Source organism: Acinonyx jubatus, chromosome A1, assembly GCF_027475565.1.
Source record: "Acinonyx jubatus isolate Ajub_Pintada_27869175 chromosome A1, VMU_Ajub_asm_v1.0, whole genome shotgun sequence".
Taxonomy (NCBI): domain Eukaryota; kingdom Metazoa; phylum Chordata; class Mammalia; order Carnivora; family Felidae; genus Acinonyx; species Acinonyx jubatus.
In genome coordinates, this window is record NC_069380.1 from 41,120,307 (window position 1) to 41,145,228 (window position 24,922).

Sequence of the window (24,922 nt, forward strand, 5' to 3'; positions counted from 1 at the left end):
GGGATTTGCACTGAAAAGATGAGTACCCAAAATATTTGGTTTTGAAAACCAAAGGGACTTGTGTGTAGGAGACCAAAAGGGCAGTAGGAAACTGAGACTCTTAATTTTAAAATGTTCTTTATTTATTTTTAGGGAGAGAGAGAGAGAGAGAGAAGAGGAGGGCCAGAAAGAGAGGGAGTGAAAGAATACCAAGAGAGAGTCTACACTCAGGGTGGAGGCCAACATGGGGCTCAATTTCACAACTGTGAAATCATGACCTGAGCTGAAATCACCATTTGGACACTTAACTGACTGAGCCACTCAGGCACCCCCTGAGACATTGTTCTTAAAGGGCCCACATAAAGACTCACTTTCCTAGGGACCCAGCACAAAAGCATCAAGTTGAAGAGTGCCTAGACCCTATGTGAAGGAGATTCATTGGCTGACCTTAGAGCCTCTTCTCAAGGGCAAGGAATTCTCTCTGGCAATAGAGGTGCTGGCAGACACCATTTTGCGCTCTCATTCTACCTTGTGAGCTCTGTTTGTCATGACTTTGTGCTCTCCTGCAGCCTTGCCCAACTAATCCTAGCAGGTGGACTTGCCTGGACTGGTGCTCCCCCTCAGCCTCACTGTGCTAAAAGCAGCAGTTCCCCATGGCCCTGCCCCACTAAACCTGGCAGGTGGGCTTGCTCCAGCTCGGTGCCCACACCCCCACCTCCCCCCCCCCCCACACAGCCCCACCAAAGCAAGTAAGTGCACACACTGCACACACTCCATACAGAAGACACTTCTTGAAGGCCTGGCTCTAGTGGTTAGGGGCGGTTATGTTTCTGGGCCCTATAGGATTGAAACAATCAGAGAGACAATTATCAGCTGACAATCACTTCCAGGGCACTTCATAGATAGTGGACTAAAACACACTCTCAGTCTTCCTGTGAAGTCTCACCTAATTCAGGGAAACAAATACAGAGAGCCAAGCAAAATGAAGAAACAGAAGAATATGCACCAAATGAAATAAGATAAAACATCAGAAAAAAAGCCATAATGAAACAGACATAAATGATTTACCTGAGGAAGAGTTCAATCTAATGGCCATAAAGATGTTCACCAATCTCAGGAGAAGAATGGATAAACACAGAGAGAACTTCAATAGAGAGATGTTAAATATAAGCAAGTAACAAACAGAAGTCACAGAATTGAAGAATTCAATAACTGAACTGAAAAATATACTGGAGGGGTTCAACAGCAAAGTAGATGAAGCAAAAGAAAAGATCAGTGACTTGGGAGACAGGGCAGTGGAACTCACCCAAACAGAGCAGCAAAAAGAAAAAAAAATAAAGATACTTTAATGCAAAAATTTAAAAAAGTAAAGACTTATGAGAAAACATCAAGCAGAACAACATTCACAAATAGGAGTCCCAGAAGGAGAAGAGAGAGAGAAGGAAACAGAAAGCTTATTTGAAGAAATAATGGCTGAAAATTTCCCTAACCTAGAAATGGAAACAGACATCCAGATCCAGGAAGCTCAAAAAATTCCAAAAGACAATAGAAAAGGTCAATGAAACTAAGAGCTAGTTCTTCAAAAAAATAAACAAAAATGAAAAACTTTTAGCTAGACTCACTAAGAACAATAGTAAGAGGGCTTAAACAAATAAAATTGGAAATGAAAGAGGGGAAGTTTCAAATAATACCAAAGAAATAGAAAAGATCAAGAAATTAATTATACACCAACAAATTAGAAAACCTAGAAGAAATGGAAGAATTCCTACAAACACAGATTCTTCTAAGACCTAATCAAGAAAAAATAGAAACTATGAGTAGACTGATTACTAGCAAGGAGAGTGAATCAGTAATCAAAAACCTTCCAACAAACAAAAGTCTAGGACCAGATGGCTTTACTGGTAAATTCTAGCAAACATTCAAAGACAATTTAATACCTATCCTTCTCAAACTTTTCCAAAAAATTGAAGAGAAGCAAATGCTTCCAAACTCATTTTATGAGACTAGTGTTACCCTAACACAAGAACCAGACAAAAACACCTCAAAAAAGACAATTATGGGCCTATATCCCTGATGGACATAGATGCAGAAATCCTCAATAAAATATTAGCAAACTAAATTAAACAATACATTAAAAAGATCATACACCACAATCAAGTGGGATTTATTCCAGTGATTCAAGGAAGGTTCAACATCTCCAATTCAATCAACATGATAACATCACCTTAACAAAATGAAGGATAAAAGTCATAAGACCATCTCAATAGATACAGAGAAAGCATTTGACAAAATTTGACATCCATTTATAATAAAAACACCTAACAAAGTGGATATAGATGGAAAATTCCTCAACATAATAAAGGCCATATGTGACAAGCCTACAGCTAATATCATACTCAATGGTGAAAATCTGAAAGCTTTTTCTCTAAGGTCACGTAAAAGACAAGGATGCCCACTGCTATCATTTTTATTCAACGTAATATTGGAAGTTCTACCCAAAACTAGGCAGGAAAAAGAAATAAAAGACATCCAAATTGTAAAGAAAAAAGTAAAACTCATTATTTGCAAAAAAGCCCCCATAATTTTATATATAGAAAACCCTAAAGACTGCACCAAAAAAAATGTTATATCTAATAAAAAAAACTCAACAAATTTGCAGGATACAAAATCAACATAAAAAATTATGTTGTGTTTTTATACATTAACAAAAACTATCAGAAAGAAAAATTAAGAGGGGCGCCTGGGTGGCTCAGTCGGTTAAGCGTCCGACTTCGGCTCAGGTCACAATCTCACGGTCCGTGAGTTCGAGCCCCGGGTCGGGCTCTGGGCTGACGGCTCAGAGCCTGGAGCCTGCTTCCGATTCTGTGTCTCCCTCTCTCTCTGCCCCTCCCCCATTCATGCTCTGTCTCTCTCTGTCTCAAAAATAAATAAACGTTAAAAAGTTTTTTTTAAAAAAAAGAAAAATTAAGAAAACAACCCCACTTATATTTTTTTCAAAAAGAGTAAGATCACTAGGAATAAATTTAATCAAGGAGGTGAAGGACCTGTACACTGAAATCTACAAAAAAGCTGATGAAAGAAATTGAAGATACAATGAAATGGAAATATATTCTGTACTTACGGATTGGAAGAATTAATATTTTTAAAATGTTCATATTATCCAAAGTAATTTATAGATTAAATGCAGTCCTTATGGAAATCCCAAAGGCATTTTTCACAAAATAGTACAATCAATCCTAAAATTCTATGGAACCTCAAAAGACCTCAAGTGGTCAAAGCATTTTTGAAAAAGAAGAACAAAGCTATAAGTATCAAGCTCCCTGATTTTGAGCTGTATTACAAATGTGTAGTAATGCAAATTGTATGTTTGGGCATAAAAGCAAATGCAATGTAATGGAATAGAGAGCCCGGAAATAGACTCATGCAATATATGGTCAATTTATGACAAAAGAGCCAAGCACATACAATGGGGAAAGGGCAGTGTCTTCAATAAGTAGTTTGGGAAAACTGGGCAGCCACGTGCAAAAGAATGAAACTGGACTATTATCCTATATCATAAAATTAACTCAAAATGGGTTAAAGATGAATATAAGACCAGAAACCTTAAGCCTCCAAGAAGAGGGCACAGCTGGTAAACTTGACATTGAACTTGGGGATAGCTTTTTGGATCCCACCCCAAAGGTAATGGCAATAAAAGCAAAAATAAACAAATGGGACTATATCAAACTACAAACCTTCTGCACAGTGAAGGAAACCATCAACAAAATAAAAAGGCAACATACTGAATGAAAGAAGATATTTGCAAATCATGTATCCAACAAGAAGTTAATACACAAAATACATAAAGAATTGTTACAACTTTGGGAAACCAAAAGAAATCTTAGGTAGCTATACTTATATCAGATGAAATAGACCTTAAAACAAAGACTGTAATAAAAGACAAAGAAAACACAACAAAAATCCAATTAAAAATAGGCAGAGGACTTGAATAGATGTTTTGCCAGATAAGACATACAGATGGCCAACAAGCACATGCATAGATGCTCAATGTCCCTAAGCATTAGGGAAATGCAAATCAAAACCACAAGGAGATATCATTTTACACCTATCAGAATGGCTATTATCAACCTTTTTCAGATTTGGCAATGATGTGTAGAAAAGGGAACCCTCCTGAACTGTTAGTGGGAATATGAATGGGTGCAGCCACAATGGAAGACAGAGATTCCTCAAAAACCTCAAAACAGGCATACTATATGATATAGCAATTCCACTTCTAAGTAGTATCTGAAGAAAACAACAACACTAATTTGAAAAGATATATGCAACCCTAATTCACTGCAGCATTATTAGCCTAGCCAAGGTATAGAAATAAAGTTTATGTAGACTACAACTCAGGCATAAAAAATGAAATCTTGCCATTTGCAGCAATGTGAATGGAAGTAGAGAGTATTATGCTAAGTCAGATAATTCAGACAAAGAAAGAACCATATGATTTCACTTATATATGGAATCTAAAACACACAACAATACAAAATTCATAACTGCAGAGAACAAATTGGTGGTTGTCAGAGGCAAGACGGGTGGGGAGAAATGGAAGAAGGGGGTTAAGAGGCACAAACTTTCAGTTTGAAAATAAATAAGTCATGGGAATATAATGTATAGTATGGTGACTATAGTCAATATTATATTACATATTATTTAACTTTATATGGTGATGACAGAAACTAGACTTCTTGTAATTATCAATTCACAATGTATACAAATATTAAATCACTATATTGTAAACCTGAAACCGACATAATGTTATATGTCAATTACACCTCAATAAAAAAATTGCTAAAAATATTACTGATGAGTATACTGTTACAAGGGACTGTTTCAAACTTTTCATAGTGTTAACCCATATTGTTCCTAAGAATTAATCTTACTGACATAAACTTACAGATAAAAGGTATTTATAAAAATGTCAAGAAAAGGCAAATCAGCACTTGGGAATTAAAAAAAGGAAAAGAAGACAGCTAGAGATTATGATATCAAATAAGCACTATGGATTTGTAAGTTTATTCCAATGTTTTCCTACTCAGATAAAAATAGTGTTATTGGAATTTCTGAAGGATGGGTGGAAAAAGAGAACCCAAAATAAGGTTTACCAGAAGAAACTAGAATTATCAAAAGTTCTTATAAAGACTTATAAGGAATATTAACATATCCATGCTACATCTGAAAAGAATGTTGCTAATTTTCTGTTCCATAGGAGAAAGGACTTTTTATACTTAAGATGAAGCAGGTGAATGCAAATTTCCTTTTGATTCCCTTAGGCAATGACTAAAAGATCAGGAAATAATATGTTTGTACTAAAGGAAAGGATGTTTATGTTGACTATCATATTTAGAAATATTAAAATCATAGAATCTGCTAAATGTAGGACCCTTTTCATCTAGTGAAAAGTGAAATTGTGGGCTCTGAAAAATGCAAATCCATATTTTTATTCTGACATTCTGGCATACAATTATTTTTTAAATAAATAAACACATAAAAATGCATTTATAAATGAATGACATATTCTGCAAATAAATAGGTAGGGATAAACAAAAGATTCCCTAAAATGTAACTAGGGATTTGGGCTGTAAAATTACAAAGTTAACATTTTCTTTCTAGCTTGCTGATAAGATTTGTCTGTAAGCATTTTTTTCTTCACTCGAATAGCAAAATCTTTCAACAAACATAGGAATACAAACTTTATATTCATCATCTATTTACAATCATAAATATTTAATGAAATCTATGAGGTGCTACTTTTCTAGCTCTATAAAAATTGTTGAAAAGGCTAAAATACAGTTTTTAAGTTGCAAAATAGATTTCCTTTATCAATTAAGCCTTTGTTTTGCGACATGTGCAACACAACTCTGCTTGAACATGTGTAGTCAGAGTTAACATAGCTAATAGCCTGGGAGATTTGAGTCTAATATTAGGCTTATAAATTGCACTGTGTTCATAATAAACTGTTAATGCTTAAGAAACATAACTGGGAATAATTACCACATATTATGAGTCTATTGTCAGAGGAATCTGCCCATACCAATGCAGCTTTTCCCAAGAAATTTACTTGTGACTTTTTTCTTTCTATAAAAAAAAATCATTTCACATTCCTTTCTACTTAATGTTTTAATATTCTGTGCTCAATTAAATCTCTATGAGGTAATCAGAACTCAGTTCCTTTTTATCAGGTTGTCACTTATTGTAGTTCTTTAAACATGCCAGGTACTTAAAGGTTACAGAACTTAATAAAATCAAAACAGAAAGTATGGTTATCTGGGACAAAGATAATCTGTTATTAGAATTGCTTGAAAAAATAGTAACAAATAAAGTGAATAAAAGTCATCTTACAATTTTTAAACCTGAGTATCTAACAAATTCAGTTTAATGTTGCAAGGACAAAGTAAAACATGATTAGATCTTGATCTTTCATGTTCTACAAATCACTAATCAATTTTCAAGTACTGAAAAAATACCACGTAGTGTGACATTGTATCTAAGTAGTTTCTATTATGTTAGAGAGCAACAACATTCTACCTCTTTCTCATTATATGAACTTCACCTTAGTCATTTATGCCTTAATCATTTAGTTATCACACTGTAATTAAGTCCTGATGTTTGGCTGAATTGGTTCCTGTTTTTTCCTCATTAGCCAGTAAAAAAGATAAAAAGCTAGTGAGAAATTTAGTTATTGACTCTTGAAAAAGGAATTTCTCAGACCAAAATAGACACAAATTCAAGTCCAAGAAAGTGGTGGATTTGAGATGTGAAAATCTATGTCGTGTAGTATTTATGGATGACCTAATGCCAGAAATTCACATAGCTTTGTGAAAAGCAGCTATAGAAGTATATTTTTGATGGTTCAGACTCACAGAACTCCAATTACATCCCCAGAGACAGAACCGTACATTGTGTGTAGTGAATGTGTATGCACGGTCCACGTGTAGGTGTGAGATAAACTGAGTGAAAGCTGCATTTCACATCGTAAGGGTCAGGCCCTAATTGGAGTCCTGTGTTAGTTCTTTTCACTACATAGCAAAAAGACATTGCAACACTTTAAAGAAAAGATTCCTCAGAATTGTAGCTAGGTTAATCCTAGGATTAAAGAGACTGAGTTATGAGGACAGGTTAAAAATCTTAGTGTGAAAAGAAAGTCTTTCAAATTGCATGTACCGACCTATCTTGGAGGTATGTATAAGAGCACATGCAGTTTTGATAATACTACATCAAAGAAACTGGGACAGGATTTAATTGTGGGCTAAGAAAGGTAAATTAGACCATATGTCAAAAGTACCACATTAACGAAAGGAAAATACTTAGAAATACAGCCGAAAGGAACATCTATTGCTTTATAACACAAAGAACTAAGACATTTGCTGCTTACTGTTTTTGGCTTTCAAATAATTTTTTCAGCCAATCAAGTTAGTAGATTTGTTTCAAGGAAATTAATTAAGTTATACTGCAAGAACTTCTTTGAAACATGAAATAATTCTAGCTGAAAAAATATCTATCATGGAAATTTATCAGCCACGTTTTGGTGCTTTTGGCCCTTTTAGCTGTCCAATTCTTAGTTTCAATCAACCTTTCAGCCCCTAGTAGAGGTGATAAGCCTTTGATATAAAGAAATTTAATAGTCCAGACAGTCCTCTTAATGCAGCTCAGCAAGAGACAAAGGGATAAAATAATTTGCTCCTCCTAGTGAGCTTATACAATCTTCTATGAAAAACTGACTGGAACTGAAAAAGGAAAAAAAATCAATATTTTAAGGTACTTTAATAAGAAACACCCAATTAGCCACTAGTATTTAAACATGTAACCAGGGAAAGGCCTTCAGAATGTTTCAGACAAACAGGAAAATTAACAAGAGTAAAATTTAATATTATTTCATGCTTAAATATGCCATCTAACGTCAAGGTATAACTTCAAAGTGATTATTTCTTCTTCCTTTTATTTCTCACTATTATGTCTTCCTGTCTGCCTTCTTCCCTCCTGTTTCTTCTACTGTATTTGGTTTAGAATGCAGATTTTTTTTTTGTTGAAAGAAAACAATGATCTGGACTTAGTATTTTGTTCTGCCTTGGGACTACACGGCCTGTCACCTGAACTTTATCATCTTCCACTGTATTATGGGTATAATAGTGTCGTTAATACAGTCCTGAGCACCTCCCATGAGTGTTAAGAAAATCCTATCTTACAAATATAGTGTAAAGTTAAAGAAAACTTTAATTAATAAAAAAAATACCAATATCTATTTGGCAGGTTTTCAAAATGAGTGAAATAATCAAAATGTATTTAAATTTATGCATAATACCTTTCTAGAATTTTATCAGACTTCTCTACCCCAATTTCACTTGAGTGTAGGCATATTATAATATTGCTTAAACAAATATGAGTACCATGACTCCACACATGATTCTTTTTAAGGGTTAGAAAAAGTTTTCCTACATGTACTAATTATATTAATTGTACATAAGCAATTATTTGTGACTTCTAAAACATGGAACAGTTGAATATTCCATCACCTTGATGAGTCTTACCTTCTCTACACAATAGACAGGAATATTGTTTTGAAAATTGCCATCATAAAATATAAAGAAGGCAGTAGAAGTTTAGACTTTAGTACTTCCAATCATTCCCTTCAAAGGAGTTCATTATTTTCAAAGAATAAAGAAACAATGAAAAATATAGAAAACCGAATCTGATCCAAGAAAATGTCAGTAGTCATCAGTTGATTTTATTCATAATATTTCAAATTATACAGAATCTAGATTGTGTGCAAGTAGTTAATAGCACCATAAACTAATCGTTGTTTTGCAACAATTTAACAAAACATAGTTAATGAACACCTATTATATATATATATGCTCTTATACAATATGCTATAAGATTCAGACATCACTACCAAGGAGTCCCTGCCTCCAAGAAACTTTCATTCCTACAAACATGAGAACACAAGTAACTAATGACAATGAATGACAGGATATTTTCCAGAGAATTCTGACTAACGGGCAATGATGAGTCAGAGAAGGGAAAGCACTTTCCTGTTGGCTGGAAGACTCTGCAGACGCTTTGAAAGAAGATTGAACATTTACAAGGACGCAGGAAGATCCATCACATTTCAATTGGAAGATACTGGAGAGCGGAAGAGAGGGAGAATAAGCATGCTTTTGGACATACAAGAGCATGCCTGAACACTGCTGTTGGCCCGAGTGTATTCAGAGTTGTGACATTACTAATGTCAAATTGTAATCAACATTTTACGTAATTTTTATGCCAACATTTCTGATAGTTTAGAGAATTAATGGCTATTAAAATTCACTCAAAAAACTGTATTTCTAAACCCAGGTCTATTCTACACAAAATGAGGGAAGAAAATACTCTTACAGAATAAAATTTAGGAAATGTATAAACCTAGTTTACACAACTGTCTATTCTTCATATTTCACAGAATTCTCTCTATTTTGCTGGATGTGTTTTGATATAGTTTACTTAATCTGGCTTTGCAAAATAGTAAATAGGATCTATTATTTCAAGTTATAATGTCCCAAGCATGAGCTATGGTGACATTTTAATATAAACCTGAGCATCAGAATAACTTTGATTGGGGCACCTGAGTGGCTCAGTCGGTTGAGCATCTGATTCCAGCTCAGGTCACGATCACACAGTTTGTGAGTTTGAGCCCTGCATCGGGCTCTGTGCTGACAGCTCAGAGCCTGGAACCTGTTTCAGATCCTGTGTCTCCTTCTCTCTCTCTGCCTCTCCCTTGCTCTCACTCGATCTCTCTCTCTCTCTCTCAAAAATAAACATTAAAAAATTTTTAATAAAAATAACTTTGATTAATTTCAACATAACTTTATCTACTAAACTATTATTTACTTAATATTTGCAAAGTTATTGTTAATTAGTTTAACCAAACTTTAAAGTAATATTTATATAAAATAATGCTAGCATTGTTTGTATTCAGTGCATTTTGTATTCAATATTCATGCACATTCAGAAAACTGTTTACAAATGAGGAATCTAAGGTTTAGAAAGACTACATCAATTCCCAGAAGTCACAATGCTAGCAAGTGAGACATGCAAGACTAAAAATCAAGCATTTTTGTAACTAGGTATCTAGAAAGTGCTCTATTAAAAATGAATGCATAGGAGCACCTGGGTGGCTCAGTCAGTTAAGCATCTGACTTCAGCTCAGGTCATGATCTCACATTGGTGGGTTTGAGCCCCACATTGGGCTCTGTGCTGACAGCTCAGAGCCTGGAACCTGTTTCAGATTCTGTGTCTCCCTCTCTCTCTGCCCCTCCCCTGCTGGCAATCTGTCTCTCAAAAATAAATAAACGTTAAAAAATGTTTTAAAAAGAAAAACAACGAATACACAAAAATCCAAAGTTACACTATCAACACGTGAAAAATTCATCTAGAGTTATAAATTGGAGATCCTAAGATATTCTCTTTTCACTAGACTATTCAGGAACTTATAATAAATTTACATACTATTAGAGTCCAAAGTTAATAATGACAATTACTATCTTTTGCAATAATTTTGATAATGTTGACAAGATTTCCTTCAGTGTTTCTGTTTGGTTGTTTGTTTTTAAGCTTGAGCAAAGGTCTCACCTGTCATGGGGCCCCTAATTCTCAAATATTCTTTTGAGGCTTGATGACCCTTATCAATAATCCTCTTTAAGACATGAACATATCACTTTAATGGATAACAACTCCATCTGCTAATATCCAAGAGAAAATATCTTGATATTGTAGCTGACAGGAAGAATGCAAAATTGCCGCATGTAGGTTGCACAGGAAGAAAATGATGCTTTCTGAGGAGGGGGAAAGGGCTTCTTCATTATTCTAATAATGTGGCCCATAACTGGTTTTTGTTATTGCTATTAAATTATATTATTTAAAATGCATTCTATATTATGTTTGATAGGTCCAAAGCATAGCTTATTAGCCACCTACCTCAAGCAAACTATCTTTGGCAGTTTTCCATTCTGCCAATATTTTACCATTTTCCCAACAGGCAAACTCAAAATTTTGGATGGATTTCTTACTGTTCCCTCTTCATCACCCACATTTATAACATATATATATATATATATATATTTCCTGGAGATCCTATCTTCAGAGTGTTCTAGGCCTTGTAGGCCTTGTCTGAACTGCTACGTCCTCACTGCTACTTTTCTGGTCTATGACCTCATTGCTGTATGCTCAGATTACTACAATAGGCTCCTAGTCACTAGTCTTTCAGTCTGCTCAAATTACTACTTTCATGATGCCACTCTCCTAAGAGCTCTCAATGACTTTTTCAAAGCTTCTTTGATCAGGTGCAGACTCACATCTGTGGCCTCTGAGAAGCGCCATATATAGATTTCACTTTACCTATACAACCAAATATAGAACTTTAACTAAATATATACTGTTTCAGACAGGATATTGCCCTGACTTTTACAACTACTCGCTAGGTATCCTTTCTTACATGACTTTGACCAAGTCAATTTTTTCATGTAAAATATATCCATCCATCCATCCATCCATCCATCCCATCCCATCCATCTGCCCATCTATCTGTCTGTCCGTCCAGTCAAACAGTCCACATTTTAGGAAGAGATCCCCACACCGTGCTAAACACTAGAAATGCAGACTAAACCACTGTTCTGTCCTCAGGATATCCCCAGTCAAGTTGGAAGACAGACATTACTTAATTACATGGCAGCATATACTATAAATAAGGTGTGTTAGAAGAGATTTTGAAAGGACTTTTAACTCAGCTTGCAATAATCAGGAAAAGAAGGTGAAACCTAAACTAAATCTTAAAATCTTCTCTCTTCTTATGTCTGCCCATATAAAATCCTGCCCTGAAAAAAAAAAAATCTGACTCCACTATTTTCAATGAAAATCTCAAGTCTAACTTCCTACATAAAGCTGTCCTCAACAAAGTGAGCTGACCTAGAAAGCTACTCTTTTCACTGGCTGTCAAACACACTTTCAACATAGTAAGATCCTATGTCATATTGTTCTCTAATATTTCCTTTTTGCAAGTCCCAGAACTATAATCTATCCCCAGGAAATCACTAGCTTCATCAAAGGCAGGCTGGTTCTCCTTCTTTGTTCCTCCAGTGCCTATTATAATGATGAATTACTTTTAAGTGTGCTAACATAAACACTCTTGAAGTTAATTAAATCAGCTCCTCTTCCCAGTAATCCTGCAGCCACTGCGGACACCCATGGGGACATCTGTGGAAATGTCATTTTGGAGGCAACCAGTAGCCATGTTTCTGGTGTGGTACAAGGCCCAAGCTGGGCTGAATCAGATTTCTTTTGAGAATTTGAAATTAGGACGTCAATGGATTCTACATTGGTCAAAGTTGGGTTTAATTCCTGAATTATTAAGAATAGTAATATTTTTGAATTATTACTGATTTGTACATATACCACATTAGTAATAATTCAGGATTAAAAATAAACAAAATAAATCTTTTCACCCCAACTCATCTCATTACCAATAATCAATCCCAAAAGCACACATGACAGTTTTTTTAATTACAGAAAACTATGATATTTGTCTCTGGAATAATAACTATGATATTTTTACAGCACAATCACTTTATTTTACATACAAATGTATAGTCCTGGAACTAAAAACTTTATAAGACCTTCTTTTTTTGGCTTTTCTAATAAGGATATTTCATAATTATAGAATAAAGATAAAATATATCCTCTAATCTGGGGGAAAAAAGTCTCCAAACAAAGACTTGTTTCTTTAAAAGAATGCATTTTCTTCCTAAAAATAATATGCAGTTTATGGGATAGTTTAACAACAAAAAAAAACATTATTCTTACAGCTACATAAAAGTTTATATCTGAGCAAATAAAATATAATGAGGTACAATGTAGGAGAAAAAAAATAGCAAACTTGAATTTCCTCACCATCAGATTTTTAATTAGCACCTATAATATTTAAGAACATTCATAGATGCACTAAATATACAAATCACAGAACGGTAATAAAAAAGCTCATAAGGATCTCTGTTCTCTGTCTATGCAAAACATAAATAAAATTTGACCTCCCCAATGCTGTATGATGGACAAACGGAAGCAGTACCAATGCAGGAACTATTCCTTCCTTCCCACTCAATGGGAATGTATACTAAAGACATATGGGGGGCTGTGATCTTCTTATCCCTTAAAGATGCATTGCCTGAAGTCACAGAGGACTTGAAGAAAAGAGACCCAGACAAGGTCTTCTCTTGTAGAAGAAGGGGTGAAACATAAAGGTCAGGGGATTGCTGGTAAAGTTTTCTTTCTTCCTGGAAAACATGATCTTTGCATATCATTTTTTGGCAAAATCTAGGAAAAGTTAATTCTGAGATAGGAGTTTGTCCTCTGAGCTTATTAGTTGATCCTCTTGAATGTGTAATTGTAAAAATTACCAAGTTTCTATCTTAATATGAGGAAATCCTGTTGAGGAACAATGAGAATTATTTTTTCCAATTAGATATTTTAGTATAGCAATTATTTGTGTTAATTTTCTCTGATATGTTTATGTCTTTTAGAAATGTTTGCTGATTTTCTTTTCACATATTTCTGCAGTTATACAAAAAAGTCAAGGTAAGATCATTACCTACCTAATTCAATGAGGGGTTTAATGATTTAATTGCAAAATAAACCATTATATTTTTTCTGTTTATATTTACTCATTTAAATTCTCTTAACCCCAGTCTAAGGTATTATTCTTTTGTTGACACTGATCAACACTTCCTTGCCTTCTCACTCATATATTTCCATATTTTAAAACCTAAAATGTTACATAAAATAGAATTGTTTTTTGCATAAAATCTTCTTGCCCCCCACATAAAAATGTTCACTTTTTTATACTCATAACAACATTTTCACAATAGTTTTTAGTATTTTTATAATAAACACACAAAATTCTATTAAGAATATTCCTTGTTGTTCCCATACTGTGCCAGATAGCAAAGGAAAACTAGTATGCTTTAATCTTGGTCCAATATAAGGCACTTACTTATTAGATTCCCAATAAATGTTTTTAGACTGAGAGTATTAAAAAATAAGTGAATAAATTCTGGTTAATTCCAGTTGGGCAATTCTTCCAATTTGGAATTTTTCTATTTTAAATTGCTCAGTGTGACCATTCATATTTACCAGATTTGTATTTTTAGAGCAACAGTGTGCATGTGATGCTGAAGGAGTTTCTCTTCACTTATAATATTTAATTTCTTACATTGGTTCCCAAACTTGGAAAGTAATATTTTACCTTTTTAATTGTTAGTATTCATCTTAAGTGAAAATATCTAATCATTATGATGCCTTATGTTAAATTTTCAAATGCTAAAAAAAAAAAAGGAAAGAAAACAAAGACTATTTTCAAGGGTATTTTATAAATTGCTTTAATGTTTATTATTCATTTTTGAGAGGGGGAGACAGAGAGAGAGACAGAGCACAAGTAAGGGAGTGGCAGAGAGAGAGGGGGAGACACAGCATCTGAAGCAGGCTCCAGACTCTGAGCTGTCAGCACAAAGCCCAATGCAGGGCTCGAACTCACTAACTATGAGATCATGACCTGGGTCAAAGTAGGGCATTTAACTGACTGAGCCAGCAGGCACCTTAATTTTCAAGGTTACTTTAGTCTAAAGATAAGATACTCAGTTTGGAGCCCATGTAGCAATTGCAGAGTGGTTTACATAAGCTATGAAATTGTATGAACAATATTGCATTTTTCTGTGTTGAGGGTCCATTGATTTTCAAATATCTCAAAGAGATCTCTTAACAAAGAGAGTTTAGAACTGCTGTTAGAAAATATTATGAAAAGTTTATAATGAACACATTATAATATATTTGAATAATCCAAAAACAAAAATAAAATGTCTTCTATTTGATGGTTGAATATTTACAAAAAATAAAAATTTAATAAAGTTATCCAGAAAATTCAAGCCAAAAATTAAGAAAACCCACATTCTAGTAATAAAGAATTGGATAAATATAGATTGGATAAATTGTCTCTATTGAGTTTCTTCTTGGTTTGGTTTTACTGTATTAAAATCTGACTCTGAGTCTCAGTTCCCCTATGAAAAGACTGCAGTATCCCAATTCTTTCCCAGCTTGTTAAATTGTTAAAAATATGTTATAACCGATTCAGTTTGGAATTTTTTATTTTTTCTTCCAACCATCACAACCTAATTTCTTCTTGTATAGTTTAAATAATAGTAAAATTGGAAGGAATCTTTCACTTTTTCTATGGAATTTTTAAAAATTTATTTATTTTTGACAAGAGTGTATATATTTAAGGTATTCACCGTGATGTTTTGATTTGATTACATTATGAAATATTTACCATAAGCTAATCAACATATCCATAACTTCTCAGAGTGATCTTTTGTGTATTTGTGGTGAGAACAGTTCAGATCTTATCAAATTTCAACTATACATTATTATTAACGATAGTCACCATGCTTTACATTAGATCTCTGAAAGTTTGTAACATTTGATCATATCTTCCTTTTTTAGCCCCAAACTCCAGTAACCATCATTCTACTCTCTCTTACTAGGAATTTGAGCTATTTTTAAAAAATTATACATGTAAGTGAAATCATGTGATATTTGTCTTTGTGTATCTGACTTGTTTCATTTAGCACAATATATTCCAAGTTCATCCATGCTGTCATGAATGGCAGGATTTCCCTCTTTTTTAAGGCTGAATAATATTCTATTATATATGTGTGAATGGATAAAGAAAATGTGATATACAGCAGTCATCTGTGGATGGATACTTAGGCTGTTTCCATATCTTGGCCATTGTGAAAAATGCTATAAATGAATATGGGAGTTGAAATATCTCTCAGGAATAGTGGATATATACCCAGAAATGGGATTGCTGGATTGTATCGTAGTTCTATTTTTAATTTCTTGAGGAAGCCCCATACTGTTTTCTATAGTAGCTGTACTGTACCCCAGCAACAGTGCCCAGGGGTTCCTGTTTATCCGCCATCATATCAAAAACTGGTATCTTCTGATTTTCTGATAACACCCATTTCTACAGGTGTGAGGTGTGATATCTCATTGTGGTTTTGATTCACATTTCCTTGATGATCATCAATGTTGGGCACATTTTATATATCTATTGGCCATCTGTATATCTTCTTTGGAAAGATGTCTGTTTAGGTCTTTTGCCCATTTTTAATTGGATTATTTGGGGGTTTTTTGCAGTTCAGTTTTATGAGTTCTTTACACATTTTGGATATTAACCCTTTAACAGATGGTTTGTAAATATTTTCTAACATCCCCATGGTTGCCTCTTCATTTTGTCAATTGTATCCTTTGCCTGCAGAAGCCTTAGATTGCTGTAGTCCTGCTTATTTAACTTTGTTTTTGTTGCCTATGCGTTAAATGTCATTTCCAAACTTATTTTGCCTATGTTTCTTCTAGGAGTTTCATTGGTTTTGGGTCTTATGTGTAAGGCTTTTAATCCATTTGGATTGATTTTTGTAGACAATGTAAGATAAAGTTCAATTTCATTCTTTTGCATGTGGTCGTCCAGTTTTCCCAACATCACTAAAGTTATGGAACATGTTAAGTACAGGGAAAACTATAAAGAATAATATAACAGACACATATGTATTACCATCAGCCTTGCCAAATCTTATCATTTTGCTGTATTTGATTGGGATATTATTTAAAGGAGTTAAAGATAACAACTGAGTACCCCTTTATCATTCTATTTCTTCCCACCTATCCTAGAAGTAATCACTATTCTAAATTTAGTGAATGTTATGCCTTTCCATGTGTTTTATGTTTATTACATATTCTTAAACAAGAACAATTATTTTATATCATTTTATAATTTGTATGGATGTTATCATACTATGCCAATGTTTCTTGAGTTTTCCTTCTCTAAAAAGTTTATTTTGATACTTATCCTCATTAATCCTCATTAATATGTAAGCCTTCAATATGTTCATTTTGAATGCTATATAGAATTTCATTAAATGCATCTGCCAGCTGTTGACAACCCAAATAACCCGTATTGCTTTTTGAATCCAAGTAGTTAGAAAGCATATCTAATTTTAAAATACAAGGTATATTTACATTTAAATACAATTAAGAAAAGCTGTAAATACAAAGTTACTGCCTATTCAAAAAAGAAAAAAGCCTCCCTGATATATTTCTCTTTTTAGAGGGTATCACATTCATCCCAGTGATCCCCCCAAACCGCTGTACCTCAAAATAGGCTAGGAAGCTTTTGAAAATCCCAGTGCCTAGCTCATACCCCATAATAATCAAATCAGAATGTTGTGAAGTGAAAGCCAGGCATTAGTATTTTTAAAAGATCTCCAGGTAATTGCAAAATACAGCAAAGTTGGCAACCACTGAGTTATGCTGAGCCATTTTTTAAGTATTGAGATTTCAACATTTTCCTCATAGCCCCAAGCACACTGACTAACTCCCATAACCTTCCTCTACTCTAGGAAGGGTTTTCCCTGAGAAATTTTTATTGGCTCATTTTCTTTATACATGTTACCCCTAAAACTACCTTCTCTAGTCCCTGAATGATATACCTTAATGTGACTTAACTCATCCTGTTCTCAGTTTTGTTCTTTGTTGTTGGTAAGTCCTTTATATATGTTTTTATTGTTACCAGTTGTACATCCTAAGGTCCTAAGAATTTGGAACCATGTCAGTGAATTAGCTCTGTACAGTACCTAACAAACTGGTACATGCAGATAAACAAATTGTGCTTTGTCTGATAATGATTATCTTGCAGAGAATAAAAATTATAACTCTAAAATCTGGTATCAACTCTCCTCAATCATATATAATACCTAAGCCGTTTTCTTGTACTTTGTTTTTATTCAACTTTACCTATTATATGCAGTTATAAATAGCTTAAATTTAGTTTTTTACTTAACTTCTTTCAGTTCATAATTTTATTCATATTTACTTAAATATAATCACATCTAAATTAAACAGAAACCAGATAGCATGCATATTTAGAGCTAACAATGTATGCTCCCCAAATATTTCATCTTTTGAACAGAGAATTATCTTCAGTACAAAGGAACTTATGTATTGAATTCAACCTAACCTCAGGAAGCCATGACACCTCCAGCTGACGCTAAGGTACAAGGAGAACACATCCTTTTCCGTTGTCCTACATTTTGCTGATTTCTGCTGCTTTCCTTACTTTCTCCATCTCTCTCCGGCTTTATCCATCACTTCCAAAGGTAATATAAAGTCTTTAACTTATCTACATGTGGGTAGATAAGTTAATTGATGGAACTGATGGTGTGGTGGAAGGTACTCAGGCTACATGCATCATCAGTACAGTTGGAAAAGCACCCTGACCCCATACAAAATCTTATTTAAGGCAGTTTGGATTATTTACTGAAAGGGCAAATGGTGACATTCAAAGACTACAAACTTACTGTGCATTACAATTTCTACATTCCCAAATTTTCCCATGAGAAAAGACTATCATTATACATTAGGCCTAGCCATTTAGTTTAAAAATGAAATACTCTAATTCAAATTATGTCAGTTGTACGTTGCTGCTCTCGACTAAGGTGACATTCTGCAGGAGGCAGTAATGTTTATGCGGTAGGAAAGCCCAAAGCTAGTGACAAATATATCAGGGCCATTACATGGAATCAAAGTGATATGCTTTTTGGAGCATAGGGATAGGGGTACTTTAACTCCACAAGGACCCAGAGATGCTGCTTCTGACTTTTGAAAATAACAACTTATAATTCAGGGTTGTCTGTTTTCAGTTGAAACTGCAGGAAATACTACTTTCAGGGGCCTGATGTTCCAGGTGGAAGATATTAAGCCTGTGGTAAGTTGTTGCCCGTGGAGAGGTTGACCCAGAGGAAAAGAATCCAACCAGCTGAGTCACAGAAGCATGTGCACTTATGGGTTCTGCTTCAGGGTTGTTTACAGTGTTAGAGGGTCCAGTTCCTAACCACGACTGTCACCTAGTTCAATAGTACAGAGAAATAGAGAATTGACAGCATTTATGACATTGGTATCATCTCTGAATGAAAAATAGAAAGATGTTTATTTCTGCCTTCCATGTGGATGCTATTGATCGAAATGACATGAGGTTTTATTTTTGAATTGAAGAAAAACAACTCTTGGAGTTTAATAGCTTTTAAGTTCGGGTTAATAAATTGAAAGTCTATTCACTGATGTAAATTTCTGGAGGGCTTAAAAATATAAAACCATAAAATAGATGACAACCCACGAAAAATAATAACAGAAAAAAAATAGTTTGTTTTTAGAGGAGTGTGAGAAAGGCAGAAGATTTCCACTTTGGTATCTAACCGTTTACCTCACATTCCTAATGAATTTGAAAACAAAATGTATTATCATGCTTAAAGCTATACATTAATGTTTAACGTTATAGCATCTAATAAATATCTGCATATCAAATTGCATTCTAGATTCAAAGTTTGCACTGGGATTGCTTTCGAATCCTTTAACATTTAACATTTATACAAATTATGTAAATCATACACAGCACACGAAAATATGGTGAGGAGGCGGACAACTGTTTTGCTTATGCAGAGTGACATTATCTAAACCCCACCTCCACTTTGTAGCTGCAGTTTGTTTTGTTTATTTAAAGAGGATCTGTATTCCAGTTTAAAGAAGTGAGGAACAACACCAGTAAGAAAACTAACATGACATTTGAACGGTCTCATGTGTCAAATCAATAGCGCTAGTTTAATATCTTTATCATATACTATTTAATTGTTTTCAGGCTTGGGGCTAGGCAATGACTTACGTCTAGACTTATAAAACATATTGTTTGTGTTGCTTGAAATATACAACTGAAATTAGTATGACAGAAAATCAATGACACTATCAAGTAAAATACACTGAGGTATAGACCTAAATAATAGGAGAGATAAGAAAAATAGGAAAGCAGTTTATAATTTAGGAATATAATATAAATATCTAAATGTAGGACTGTTACCTCTCCTAATTTAAGAGCTTTATCAGCCTGGAGCTACTTGAACAAGAAATAGGAAAACATGAACTCTAAGCCAGCCCAATATGGCTTACTTAATAAGAATTTTCTCTATCTAAGGTGACAGTAGGATGTCAATAATTGTGGAGAGAAATGGTGGGTATTCAGGAACACTTCCAAGTGAGGGGAAATTCAAATTTCAAAAGTAAGAACATAACTCACAGATAACAAAAAATTATAAAAAGGCTTGGCCTTTTCTTATGGGGACTGCAAAGTGTTGAATGGATGTTGTACCAAAGTTACTATGAGATGGTTAAATATAAACCTATTTCCTGTTTTAAAGATATCAGAATAAAGAAACCTGGGGTTTTAAGTGACTTTTTCCAAGGTCACATAGATGAGTCAGTGGGAGAGACAGGTATAGCTGCTGAGTGACAGAGACGGCAGGAGCTGTAGACTCTTCTCTCGCTCAACACCTGCAAAATTGCCTAAACTACTCCAGCATGTAAGCCCTTTACTGGTGACACCATCCTAATCATTATAGAATCTCAGCAGAGATGACAACACTGGGAGCTTATACCTCCGCTCTGGTTGTTACTTCATGTTTAAAAATAATACTGTTTAGATTACTAACATTTATGGGGCGAACACCACAAGAGAAAGTGGTCAAAGGTTTTTCATATCCGTTCAGACAAATTATTAGATGTGAAAACAAGGAAGGTTAATGCTGGTCAACAATTTTGAATGCACCTTGTCTGCCTGCCCACCACTAAGGAATGCCTCAAGAGACTGTCTTCAAAATGCTAAAATAAATTAATCGGGAGTCAGTTCCTAAGACATCACTACCACATTAAGCCTTCTTAAAAGATTATGCCTGATTCACATACTTCTTTGATTATTCATTCATGTGGAATTGAAGACTACAAATCACATTTGTTGCATTTTAGAAAATTCCCGTTGCATAGTTTCAGTTATATCAAAATGAAATAAATCATCTTTAGCCAAAAATACTTTTTAATCTTCAAGTTCCTCTGGGATACTGTAGGTTTCTATTCTCAGACTTCACTGAATTCAAATTAGTGTTTTGTGTTGAATGGAAAAGAAAATGTTGAGAAGTAATATTGATCTTGAAATAATGGGTCAGCAAAATAAATAATGGTTTTAGTTTAAATGACTAACACTGCAAATGCATACCCCTTCTAATCCATGTTAAAACCTGAGTGTCCATAAAATCAGCTATGCCAAAAAAATTAATATGCTTAACATGGATTGTGATTTTGTTTTCCTTGCAGGAGACATCATGACATTAATGCAATATGCACAAAATGTGAGGCCTACAATTTTAGTTTATTGTTTCATGTGTATGTATAGTCCTTTTTGTTTCCAAGAAATGTCATACAGCGCCTAGAGAATTAATCAATAGCTACTTTAGGTCCAACGTCAATTGCATTAAGCTATATGCAATTTTGAGGTAAATTGTGAAGCAACACTATGAGAGCACCAAATGCTAATTTTTCTTTAGTTATTAAATAAATGAGCATATTGGAATATAAAGTTAAACAATTTAACATACAAGTGAACAGATGCTAAGGTCAAAATCCACGTGTAATCAGAGCCCTTGCCCTAGTTTTCCTATTCCTCACTCAGTGATCCTATTCAACACCTGTATTTTTTGAGCACCTGATTCAGGGGTGCTCTGGAGCCAGCTCACGCCAGCTTGCAAGAGCTGACTGGTAAGTGTTCTGACTCTCACAAGCCATCATTGCCATCACGGGAGAATTTACACTACGGAAATTGGCAAATACTATAAATTATGTCTCTCCCTAGCCCCTTTACTAATACACCACTATAAATTATTCAGAAAAATCTGTGCAGGAGTGCTAGAGGGGTAAAAATTAATAACTAAACCCCAGCCCCAATTCTTAACATACTTATTTGAAGAGACCAAATTAGAGAGATGAGGCATAACACTTAAAAGAGAAAAAGTCAAAGCTAATTTTTGGCAGCTTAAACCTTTATGATTTGGAGAATGAAAGTGCCATTATCAGAAACACAGAATTCGGGAAGGACATTCATTTGGGAAGTTTTCTTGGGACCCGAGCTGTGTGCCTCAGGATGAAATTCAATGGAAAGATCAGGGGAACTAAATACGGGAGTTGAAATCATCCACGATAACATTTTTATGCATGACAATAGTTCCCCAAATTGTCTAAACATTAAAATTAGCTAAGAACATCAAGAAAAAGTTGATGTCTGTATACCACCCCCAGAGACTGTGGCTTAATTGGTCTGGAATGTGGTCTGAGCTTTGGAATATTTTGAAGATGCCAAGTGATTCTAATGTGCAGACATGTTTGAGAAACTCTGGTCTATGATTCAAACATTTAAAAGTCTTTTAATGCCTTAAGTTCCTGAAACACAGAGAAAAATGGAGACATCACAAGCTTTAGAGCCTTTCAGATCCGTCCCTCAAAGCATGCTAGTTACTGCCATTACTCAGCTAAGGTAAAAAAGCACTCCTATTTTCTACCACATAAGAGGAGTTGAGTTAAATGAATTCAGTGGCTTTCCACTACCCCCACACTTTAACAGTTGGTAGTCAGGGAATCGTGAGGAAAAAGTTAGTTGTTCTTGCTAGAAACTGAAATGTGATGTCACACTTGCACACAGCTATCCAAAATAAAATGTCTCATACCTGGCATAACGCATGTCTAACTCACCAAATATAATTCCATAAACATTTTTGAAATTGTGGTGGAAGAAGTAGCTCAATCACTCCTAAGTGACACTTTGTAAAGAAGAGAATTACCTCCTTAGGCATATGCTCTCCCTACAGAGAGAATTCAAGATTATAAGTAATCAGCTTGATTCTACGCTTTGAATTCAAGAGAGTACAACAAACAAGTCAGAGAGAGGGCGGAAACAGGTCTGGGAGGCAAGGATTTCCAGCACTTAATATGCATTTAAAACACAGATTGAGTAGTTTTGGACCTGAGATTCTCCGTTTTTACTATGTTCCCAGGGGAAGTTCTTGCCGTTAAAGTCTATTGGTACATGCACCTCACTTTGAATAGCAAGATGGTAAACGCCCAGAATAAAAAGTTTGTTGGATCCATTGGATTCACTCCCTTTACACCCTAAAGCATTCATGGAAATACTGGGCTCAGATGGAGAATATCATAATACATAGTACATGGGACTATCTTCCCCGCAACCTTCCTCCAAAATCACCACATTTCCTCAAAGGTACAATTAGTCATTGTTAGCAAAGAATGTTTTTTCAAGTATTGGCTTAAGTTGGCCATGAATCTACATATGATTCTGTATTATTTATTCATGTGTAAGTAGATGTCTAGGGGGGAAAAGGCAAAACAATCCATCAGCATTAAGAATTCAAATTTAACTGATGCCAGAATTACAGAGCGTATCTGTTTTACACTATATGCACCAAAGTGATCGATGGCATCCTTTCTGCTCATTTATTTTGTAAATATGAAACCAAAATATTGAAGTCTCCTCCCCTTATAAGTATTTGCACAGACCAGTAAGCAGATTCAACTGTTTAAGCCAGGGAGGACTCCGGTACACAATGAAAATTAGCCCATTAAGACAAGTGCAGTCACTGACATATGAAGCAAAGCAAATGATTAAAAAAAAAAAAAAAAAAGTGCTCCTGTGGCAGCTTCATAGTGTGATCAATGGTATTCACCTTCCTCTCTCAATGTAACCGGAATGTCTATCAAAACCAGAAAACGGAAGGCTTCAAAAGCATTATGTAGCTAAAAAGGGAGACTATTTTACCCATTAGTAATAAATGTACCTGCTGAGCAGAACACAGTTATACCTGAAAAGGTTCCACAATTCTCTTTTGCTTGGCTCTGCCTGCTACAAGGGAGCCAGTGTGCTAAAGAGCATTTTGTAAAAGCAAAAGATTTTACATAATTGACTTTACTGGAATTAGAAGACAGAGTACAGTATGCTCAAACTGAAGCAGCCCAACTCTATGATGATGGAAAATTGCACAATTTAATAGCCAGATATAGGGACTGTGCAGTAGTAGAAGTAATCAAAGCGTGGACATACTTAAAGGAACAAATCTCTTACACCCCCTTTTAGTCCGGAGAGGGGACTGATAGTGGACTATTTGTAAGAGAGTGCTTGGGCACATCTTCCTAAATTTGGGTGGCATTCTTAGGAAAAAGAGGATTTAGAAAGGGACAAGTGAAAGTATCTTCATGTGAGTGTGTCTCCTGGACATTTGATTCTTGTGTTCAAAGGTTCTATGTGATATGAAACACTTACAAGAAATATATTTAATTTATTGCAGTTATTTTCCCATCCTCTTCTACTTGGCCACACCAAATTTCACCTTCATTAAGGATGCCATCTTACTCTTTCTAACACATATTTTTCTATAGAAAGGCAACAACTAAGTCGTATTTAGGGTGAAAGCATATTAGCCTTTCTTGAACATCTGGTGGAAAGTGAAGTTTCAGCAGTAGCAATTTATACATCTGTACCATCTTGGGGGGAAATGTGACTTGAGTGATTTAATAGCAAGAAGGAGCACTGATTTACAGTGCAGTTTTCACCCTGTGAAAACCAAAAGTATCAGGATCACGACCTTGGATGATCTTAACGCAATCTTGATGTTGCCAGGATTCAAATGATAAAAAAACCAAAAAAAAAACCAAAAAAACATTTTATAGCAGACCAAAGTACGTTTGAACAAATCCAGAAAATTAAATATAGAAATTTTGATGGACCCAAAAATGCTTTCAAACTCATTTAAATCTTGTCATAACCCGAACCTAACAGTATTTATAATGACTCAGACTAAGTAGTTTAGCTTTGGATTATAACTAAATTGCCAGTTAAACACATATAAAATGAATTTTAGTAAAATGTAAGTATATGTGA

General features: G+C 34.5%; 1 protein-coding gene across 9 annotated transcripts in view; it reads right to left on the minus strand.

The window, feature by feature from the left end:
- PCDH9 (protocadherin 9) overlaps positions 1 to 24,922 on the minus strand; it is a 910,922-nt gene that overhangs the window by 134,833 nt on the left and 751,167 nt on the right. The gene's annotated exons all lie outside the window — the stretch shown is intronic.